Consider the following 10,035-nt stretch of genomic DNA (forward strand, 5'->3'; position numbering starts at 1 on the left):
GTTAACCAGTTTATATTTGTCCCATGTTCTCATGCTTTCCCTAAATTTATGTACATGTGTATTTTGAAACTATTTGTAAGTAAGTTGGACATAGGTCCCTTTATCCCTAAATGCTTCTGTGTATCTTTCCTTAGACAAAGACATTTTCCCACATAATTAGAGTACAATTGTCAAAATCAGGAAATTTAACATGGATATAATACTCCTTTGTAACCCACAGTCCACATTCGAATTTTGTCAATTGTGCCAGTAATGTAGAACAGTATAACTTCTTTGTTTCTGGCCTGGGGTCTAGTTCAGAATCACATACTGCACTTAGTTGTTACACCTGTTCAGTCTCCTTTAATCTGGAATAGTTCTTCAGCATTTCTTTGCCAATCTTGACCTTAACATTTTTGAAGAGCACAGAAGAGTTATTCCAGCACATCCCTCAACTTGGGTTTTCCTGATTGAATCCGCGGCGTTTTGAGCAGGACTACCATGGCAGTAGTGGTGTGCCCCAGGTGTATCAGGAGCCACCTGCCTTCAGTTTGCCCTGTTATTGGTAATGGTAACTTTGATCACTTGGGTAAGGAGGGCCTGCTTTCTCAACTTCAAAGCTTCTTGTCCTTTTTAAATTAATAAGTAATTTGGGGAAATGAATGTGGAGACTATGTAAATATTATGTTTCTCCTCAAACCTTTGCCCACTAATGTTAGTATCCATTGATGATTTTCTGCCTCTACCATTTGGAAGGTTGCTCTTTACACATAGCTGGTTAATATTTGAAATATTCTCTGATGTATTTTTCCTTCTCAAAGTTCCTCCTTGTTCTATAGTCTTTCCACTGCTGGGATGAAGCCAAGACACACTGCCCCAGGGCCAGGTGGATGGTACAGACCTTTAAGAACAGAGTAATATTCTTGATTCAGTGTTCCAAATGAGTTCTTGAAAGGCACAGCTATCAGTTTTTAAGAGACTTACATTTTTACAGGAAGCAAGATTTGTTCCATCTTCCTTTTTTGCTTTTTTTCATTTTCATTCTCCCTTTCTTTTAATTTTAAAAGTGTCATTTTCGTGATTAGTAGCAAAGCCATACCTCTGTAATAATTAACTCAGGGAAAAATCATCAGAGGATGTCAGAGCCCGTTGGGGAATAAGCCCTTTGCTTGATGCCAGAAGGATTATCTCATGTTTCTTCCAAATTTCAAGGAGAAGATGGTACCTTTGAAGAAAAGATCATGCACTTGTCATCTTGCTCAAATAATCAAACTTAATATCACTAGTAGCAAGACAGCCTGACATTATGTGCCTCCTGATACTTCATCTCTCATTGTATTTAAAATAAACATCACCTGTAAAAGTGTATTTGCCAAAATGGTTTAATCTGAATCTAGTCTCTAGACTCACTTTCTAATTTATCATAAATACATGAGAAAGAGGAACAGGTTAAACGATAGCTATCAGACAAATTCAGAATATGGGATATCTCATTTTCTCATGAGAAACAATAAAGGAGAAGGGGCTGTGATAGAGAAAAAGAGACTATAGAGACAACAGAACCAAATACAATAGTTAATCTTGATAGGATGCTGTTTTGGGTTGTTTTATTAAACCATGAAACAGGTTATTGGGATAATTAGAGAAATTTTAATATGTATGGCTGGATATTAATGAATTAGAATTGTGTGATATGAAATCATTGTCAAATTTCTTATTTATGATAGAGTAATTATACATGAGAATTTCTTTATTTTTAGAGTGTGCGTACTGAAATATTTAGAGGTGTGTTGTGACTGGGGAGACAGACAGTTCTTTATGGGTCTCTTGGATTTCTGCATATCTTGTGAACAAAGACACTAACAGCTTTTGTTCCAATCTTCAGTGTCTGATTAACAGACAGACTTGGAAGAGTGTCTTTAAGTCAAAGAAAAAATGTTTTTATAATATATAATATAAATAATGTCTCCCTCTGGGGTAAAAGTCAGCAGATTTCCTTGCATCCTATTATAAAAGATTTGGGCTTCCTAAACCCAGGTTCCTTAACGTGATACAAACCCCCTATGTATGCAGTACCTATGCAGGCTGCTCTGTGTTACCCCCATGGGAACGGAGGGCAAGAGAAACCAGCATGAATGAGGAGCTGGTGCAGCTTGCTGTGCCATGAGGGTTAACGTCCTGTCTCTGACCCCGAAGCCTTCTATCCTCTATCAGTGTGGTTTTGTCTTACAAACTGGGAGAAAATATTTGCAAAACTTGTATCTGATGAAGGACTTATCTCTATAATATTCAAAGAACTAACTCTTAAAGCTCAACAGTAAGAAAGCAACTGAATTAAAAAGTGAGCAAAAGATTTGAACAGACACCTTGCCAAATACGACATACAGATGGCAAATAAGCACACAAAAGAAGCCCACATCATACATGTCATTAGGGAAAAGCAAATTAGAACAAGATGCCACTACATACCTATTGAATAGCTGAAATCCAAAACACTGACAACACGAAATGCTGGCGAGTCTGTGAAACAATAGGAACTCATTCAGTGCTGGTGGGAATGCAAAATGATACAACCACTTTGCAAAAGCTTAGCAGTTTCTTAAAAAGCTAAACAGTCTTAGCATTCAGCAATCACACTCCTAAGTGTTTACCTAAACTAGTTAAAAACTTATGGCCACATGAAAACCTATACACAAATGTTTATAGCAACTTACTCATAATTGTCAAATGCTGGAGCAACCAAAATGTCCTTCAGTAGGTGAATGAATGAGGCCTATCCATATATAGTGTATTATTCATCAACAAAGAGAAATGAGCTATCAAGCCATGAAAAGACAGGGACATTGAAATGAAAGAAGCCAGTCTGAAAAGGTTACATACTGTATGTTCCAACTATATGATGTTTTATAAAGGCAAAATAAGAAAGTAAAAAGGTGAGTGTTTGCCAAGAGTTTGATGGATAGGGGATTGCATAGAGACAAGTAAGTGGAACACAGGAATTTTAGGGCCTTGAATCTCTTCTGTATGATACTGTAATGTCAGACACAGGACATCATACTTTTGTCAAGTCCCATAGAATGTACAACACAAAGGATGAAATCTAATGTGAAGGATGGACTTGAGTTAATAATGTATCAGTATCAGTTCATCAGTTGTAATAAATGTGTCACACCAATGTAAGTTATTAATAGGAGGGACTGGGTGGGAGTAGGTGTGGGAAGAGGGCTGTATAGAGAACCTCTTATACTTTCTGCCAAATTTTCTGTAAACCTAAATTTTTAAACGGTAAAAAAAATACAGAGAGCATCCTAAAATATAGGAAATGTTAATTGGTGTTGAATCTTGGCAGAAGGTATGCAGATTTTCATTTTATTATTCTTTCTATTTCTCTCTATACTTTTTCTAATAAAAATGAGGAAGCTGACGCCAGGTCCAGAGGGCTCAGAATATTCAGTGTGTGTCAGTGGGGAAATGCATGATGGTGCAAGACCAGGGGTTCTGCCAAGCAGAGGCTGAAAGAAATTCTCATCTGGGGATGATTCTTGAGAGGATTGAATGAGCGGGTAAGGCTGAGCCACTGCTGAGAGTTTTTGCAGAAGAGGGCAACCTTTCTCCTAGAGGACAAGGAAGACACATCCTAGTGGGCAGTTTGAGGAAAATGTAAACCCTCAGGTAACTGATAAGCTCTGAGGACAGAGGAATTTTGTGTCTCTGTTGCTAATGGTTTATTTGAGGGAGACTTTAAGTGTCTCACAGGAGCCCAGGTATGAGGGCATTGGGCATAGCAGAATGGACACAGCAGCATGTTGGGGCAAGAAGGGCCTGAGAGCGTAGCCCAGAGCTGATCTCCATTGTGGCTGTGAGGGCCAGAGAGCAGCCAAAATTCTTGTGGTGGGCAGGAGGAAGGCACAGAGCAGCCTGTATCCACCAGAAGCAGCATCTTTCAAGGACAAGGGCACCTGAATGGTGGATTCCTTAGGTTAGTTGATGAAGAACAAAGTACAGATGGATGAGCTTCTCAGTGAAGGGTACCAGCAGAGAGACAATCAGGGGCCAGATGTCCACCGTACCCCATTTTCCATGCCATGATGCCATATGAACTTCCTGTAACCCCAGGTGCCACTTGTGGGGTGAAAGAGAAGAGGAATTAATTAATTCAAATTAATTAGCATTTTCCCACTTAAGACTATTTACCTGGCCCTATATCCCTAGGCTGACTCTTCCCTTTCTTTGAAGGGGGATATATAAATAAATGTATTTCTTTCTTTGAAGAAAAGGAAGGGGGGGACCTGACTTCTTTATCCTTCATAGAATGTTATAAAAATTAGCCAAAAAATACAAAACTGCAATACCCATAAGGTATTAATTCATTGCATCTTCATCTAAAAGTTTTTGTATTTATATTAACAAGAATTATGTGCATTCTGTTACACCTGCAGAAGTTAACTTCTCTCTCTACAGAATTGCAAAATAGTCAGACTATGAAAGGTGCAGATCTCTGCAGAATCAGATAACCCTGCAAAGTTTGTCTAAATACCTAGCATTCTTTTGAAAGGACACTCAATCTTTCTGAGCACTACAAAAATTTTCACAGGTTTTCCTAATATATTTAAGTCGTATGGACTTAAAATCTGCAGTGCAAAATTCTGTACATCAACAACTGGGTGGAGAATATAGTCAACTGTTCACTGTACAATTGTTATCAAATGAGAGAAATTTTATATCATTGCTACACACACACATACACGCACACACACATACATGGAGATGATTAGGCAAAAAAAATACATTCCATTCATTTTTCTTGAAGACAGCCTAGACTTGAGCTTTGAAATGAGGCAGGCGTACTCCAGAGAACTGTGTGTCCAGAACACACTCTTTGGGCCCCTTAGAAATGCATCTACTAACCTGGATCCCCAACTCACACCTAGGGACACCCTGAGAAGCAAACATACAAAAGTATAGAGATGTCTTGTGCTAAAAAGCACACTTGACCTCAGCCCTATCCATTCCATCCTTGAAAGACTTTTCTAAGTGTGAACAGAAGACTCTTATCTCTGTTTATGCTCCTATAACAGGGAAGGGCATTTTCTCCTCTATCCCTTCCAGCAATCAGAGTTTCTGGGAATCAGAATCCTTGATTGGGCCCCAGCATGAGTATTTTCAGATATCCCAGATGTCTCTAATTCACATTATAGGGTGAACAACAATGCATTTAGGTTGCAAAACTTCTCTCAGAGCAAAGGTTTCTTTTAAACTTCTTTGTAACCCTCAAGCAGGACACATGTCCTATATAAGTTAAGATAATGTGATTTGATTATGAGGAGAGTTATAGAACATTAAAGGAAATTTGTGGTCCAAAAGGGACTTGTCCAAAGTTATTCATCCACTCAATGGCAGAGCCAAGATCAGAATCTGGTGTGGTAGGCAGAACGCAAAAATGGTGCCTATGACCTTCAAACCCTGGTGTTACTTCTGTGATCAGTTATGTTATGTGACATGGGAGATTATGCAGTTGGGCTTAATCTAATCCGATGAGCTCTTTAAAAGCAGGTTTCTCCAGCTAGTAGCAGAAAACAGAAAAATTCAAAGCATGAGAAGGATTTGATGGTAGGGTAGTTTTCTATTGCTGAAAGGGAGGAGGTGTGGAAGTATCTGTGAGTGGCCTTTTGATATAATAAAAAATATGTATACTTGGTTTGCATCTCTGGTTCCTAGCACAGAGCTCCTAAACCCTTATACTTTCCTGATAGGGGTGAGAAGAGTGTCTTCTGTTAATCATAAGTCCCTCTCAAACACACCTGGGTTTATACTAATGAGGTGACTCCTGGCACATCAGGATGAGGGCTGTAGCCCCACGAACGGACCAGGTGGTTAAAGAGTTGGAACTCTCAGCTCTACCCTCACCCCCACCCTCCAGGCCCATAGAAGGGCTGGAGGTTGAGTCGATCACCACTGGCCAGTGATTTGACGAGCCGTTCCTATGCAATGAGAGCGCATCATGGTTGGTGAACACATCCACATGCTGAGAAGGGAGTGGACCCCAACTCCGTAAGCACAGAAGCTCCTGGATAGGACCTTGCCTTAAACACCTCTTTATCTGGCTGTTTATTGGTATCCTTTCTAATAAACTGGTAAACATAGGTGTTTCCTTGAGTGCCATGAGCTGTTAGAGCAACTTCTCAAACCTGAGGAAGGCATCGTAGAAACCCCTTGACTTTATAGCCAGTCAACCAGAAGCATTTATAGCCAATCAGTCAATTATAAGTGTCCTGGACTTGTAAGATGCATCTTGTGGGACTGAGCCCTTAACTGCCGAGTCTACACTAACTCTGGGCAGTTAGTTCAGAATTGAATTAATTCATAGGACACCCACTTGGTGTCTGCAGAGAACTGGAGAATTTCTTGATACAGAAAAGCCCACACATTTCGTATCAGATGTAGGGTCAGTAAAAACAGATCACAGATTTTGAGGAGCTGAGAGTGATCTCTGGCCAACAGCCAGGAAGAAGTCAGGAACCTTAGTCCTCCAACGGAAAGGCACTGCACTTGGCCAGCAATCTGAATGAGCTAGGAGACAGTTGATCCACAGGACCATCAGGGCCACAAAAATCTAATACACCAGGTCTTAAGGCCTTTTGCCTTCATAGCATCTGGTATCCTCAGCCCTGCGGGAAGCTGGTCCTTCTGTTTCCCTCGTGAGGGGTGGTGCAGTGGTTTAGAGAAGTGAAGGAATTTGAGGTAACTGTCTGTCCCTGGATGGTTTGCATTTGTTACTTTAATAGCCAACAATATGGAATTTTCCACTTTTACAGATAAAGAACCTGACGCTCAGCAGGGAAAATAAATGGCCCAAGGTCATGCTGCTGGTACGTGCAGAGGTTCAAATCAGCTCTGTCTGACCCCGTGTGGTTTTGTGCTGATGACGCCCGACCTTGTATTAGTTCTCTGGGCTGCTCTAACAATGTACCATAAACTGGGTGGCTTAAACAACAATTTATGGTTCCCGGCTCTCCAGCTGGAAGTCAGAGATCAAGAATAGTTGATTGCTTCTGAAGGCTCAGGGAGGGCTCTGTTCCATGCACTTCCTCTAGTTTCAGGTGGCTTATTGGCAGTCAGCATTCCTTGGCTTGTAGAAGCTTCACTGCAGCCTTGCCATCATCTTTGCATGGCGTTTGCTCTGTGTATCTGTGTCCAAACTTCTCCCTTTTAAATGGACACCATCCTTTTGGAGTAGGGCCCACCCTAATGACCTCACCTTAATGTGATCTTCTGCAAAGATCCCATATCACACTCACAGATGCAGGGAGTGAGGACTTCAAATGCTTCTGGGGGAACACAATTCAACCTGTACCACACCTCAGCTTGGGCGCTTATATGAGAAGCATGCCTGTGTGCAGATGTGTGCTGCCTTGTCCCATTAATCCCAGAATTGGAGGTTGAAATCTGTGCTCAGGGTGTAGGCAGAAGGAGAAAAGGAAACTTTGTGTTTCTTTTCCTGTCCTTTCAGTCTTCCCATTCCGTATCTCTCCATCTCAAGCCTTCAGGGGGTCACAGCTCCTAGGATCCCGGGCAGAGGAAGTTGTCAAACCTTCCCCACCTGTTGCTCCCCACTTTGTGATCCAAATCCTGCCTGTTTGTCAGCAGAGCTGCAGAGAGGCCACGAGTGCCCACCAGATGAGAATGGGGTAGAGGGGCGTGAGGGTGTTTCAGGGCATTGGGGGGGAATTCCTGGGAGGAATGCAATGACTGGGCCCCCACCAGAAGGCAGGTAACACTCCTGCCATCGTTTTACTTTTTTCTCTTTTTACCAGAGGTGAGTCTATCAACTCTGGTTAAAAAAAAAGAAAAAATTCAACCTTTTGTTAACCTTACACTGTGAGCCAGGCACTATTTCACAAGCTTTAAATACAAGACCTCACTTTATTCTCATCATCATACTCCATGTTTTATACTTTGCAGAGCGTTTTCTCCTCTAACCTTTACCACGTCCTTTTGAGTGAGCAGAACAGATTTTGTGGATGGGCACGTAACTAGCTTGATGTCACCATGCGTGATGTAGTCAGGACTCAAACTGAGTTCACAGAAGCAGCCAGACTTTTCCTGGAGCAGCTAAAGGCCCTACACCACAGGAGGTGTGTTTTTCCTGCCTGTTGTTGGTAGACCTTTTAGAATTTGCTTCCTTCTAAGGGCCGTGTGGAAGACATCTCTGCCCCGTTGTGATGTTCATACATGCCGCTCTCTTCCACACACATCCAGGCGGGCCCACACGGGCCTCGTGATCTCCCTTTCAGGAGGAAACTGTGGCTTGGCCTTGACAGGCTCTCAGATGGTTCTGTGTCCTCCCCATCAGTGTCTCCTTCCTCCTTCCATGGGACCATTCCAAGCAAGGCCTCAGCCTAGGGCTGTCCTACTTCCTAGCTGGGCTTTCTGTCTTGAGTCTTTGCTACCTATTCTTTGGGGTGCACAGGGCCGGCACATGTTAGATGCTCTGCGGAGAATGATGATGGTCTGTGTTTATGTATTAGAAATCTATTGCTGCATAAAAAATTACCCAAAACATAACAGCTTGAGACTGCACATATGTATGAGCTCATAGTTTCTGCGGGGTGGAAAACCAGGCAAGATTCTACCAGGTGGTTCTGGCTTCAGGTCTCTCATGAGGTTGCTGTCTGGTTGTCCCCTGGGCTTGCAGTCCTCTTGGGCTGGTGGATCTGCTCACCCCTGCAGGCAGTGGTTAGTAGGACTCAGCTCTTTTCTAGCTATTGACTTGGATACCTCACTATAGGGGCCTTTCTGTGACTTCCTGAGTGTGCTCACAACATGGCAGCTGCCTTCCTCTAGAGCAGGTATTTCAGAGAGAGCCCAGGACAGAAGCTGCAGTCTTTTGTTACCTAATCTCAGGAGGGAGATTATACATACGTCACACCCTATCTTATCACACAGATCAGTCCTGGTACAATGTGGGAAGGCACTACACAAGGGTGTGGGGCCATTGGAGGCCATCCTGCAGGCTGGCTACCACAATTTGTCCATACAAATACTTCACATTTTTCACAGAACTTCTCATACAGTATCCCATTTTTTAAAACTTTTTTTTTTGCATGGATTTATCTGTATTCATTGCATGAATTAGGTAATTCATGGCTTCAAATTTTGCCTCTGTAAAATGGGGTGCAGAGGAGAGAGGATTGGACCAGATATTCTCTGAGGATCTGTCCAGTTGCAAGAGCATTTTCTAAAGTGTCTGGGACTACCCCATTTGACAGACAGATAAACAAAGGCAGAGAGTTGGAACATTAACCCAGTGTCCCAAGGCAACCTCTGGCAAAGCTGGGAGCAGAAGGCCATTCTCAGGACTGTGGGACCAATCACATCTGAGCCAGCCAGGAGTTAATCTGTTACCTGGGTTGCACTAGTATTAATACCAGTAGTACTAGGTGTACCACTACCACCTCTGCCATTCATTTAGCACCTACTAATTGCCATGCCCGTTATCCATATGAGTCACAACCATGCTATGCCACAGGAATTATTACACTTTACAAGAGGAAAAAACTAACCCTCAGTGAGTTTTACCTGAATGATTGGCCCTACATCACCAAGGAATGAGTGGATAGCGAGTGTTTGAAATTTGGAGGCTGGACTGAGGGTAAACTGAAGCAGGACACACCGAACGCAAGGTGACCTGTCTGGCCAGATGCACACTGTCTGGCCAGGCAGCAGCACCATGCCGAGAGGGTGAAGCAGCCTCCAGAGTAGCCTGTGTGAAGGATGACCTTGACTCCAAGCAATCCGACTGCGTCTGAAGCAGGTGAACCGCTGTACTCTGAGCCAAGAACAAAATGGGAAGAACTGCAACATGCTTGCTGGACACACAGCGTGGTGCCCTTGACTTCCAGGCTGCGGGAGCACCGCCAACGTGGCAGAGGGAAAGAGAGAAGTGAAGAGTCTATCTTAGGATGCCGTCTGGACCTCTGCACTTACCTTGCTGGACCCTGAAATTCCATTTCAGGAAATTCCCCTCTCTCCTGCTGGGTTTGGGCCACTCATACC

The sequence above is a fragment of the Manis javanica genome, chromosome 2, assembly GCF_040802235.1.
Source record: "Manis javanica isolate MJ-LG chromosome 2, MJ_LKY, whole genome shotgun sequence".
Taxonomy (NCBI): Eukaryota; Metazoa; Chordata; class Mammalia; order Pholidota; family Manidae; genus Manis; species Manis javanica.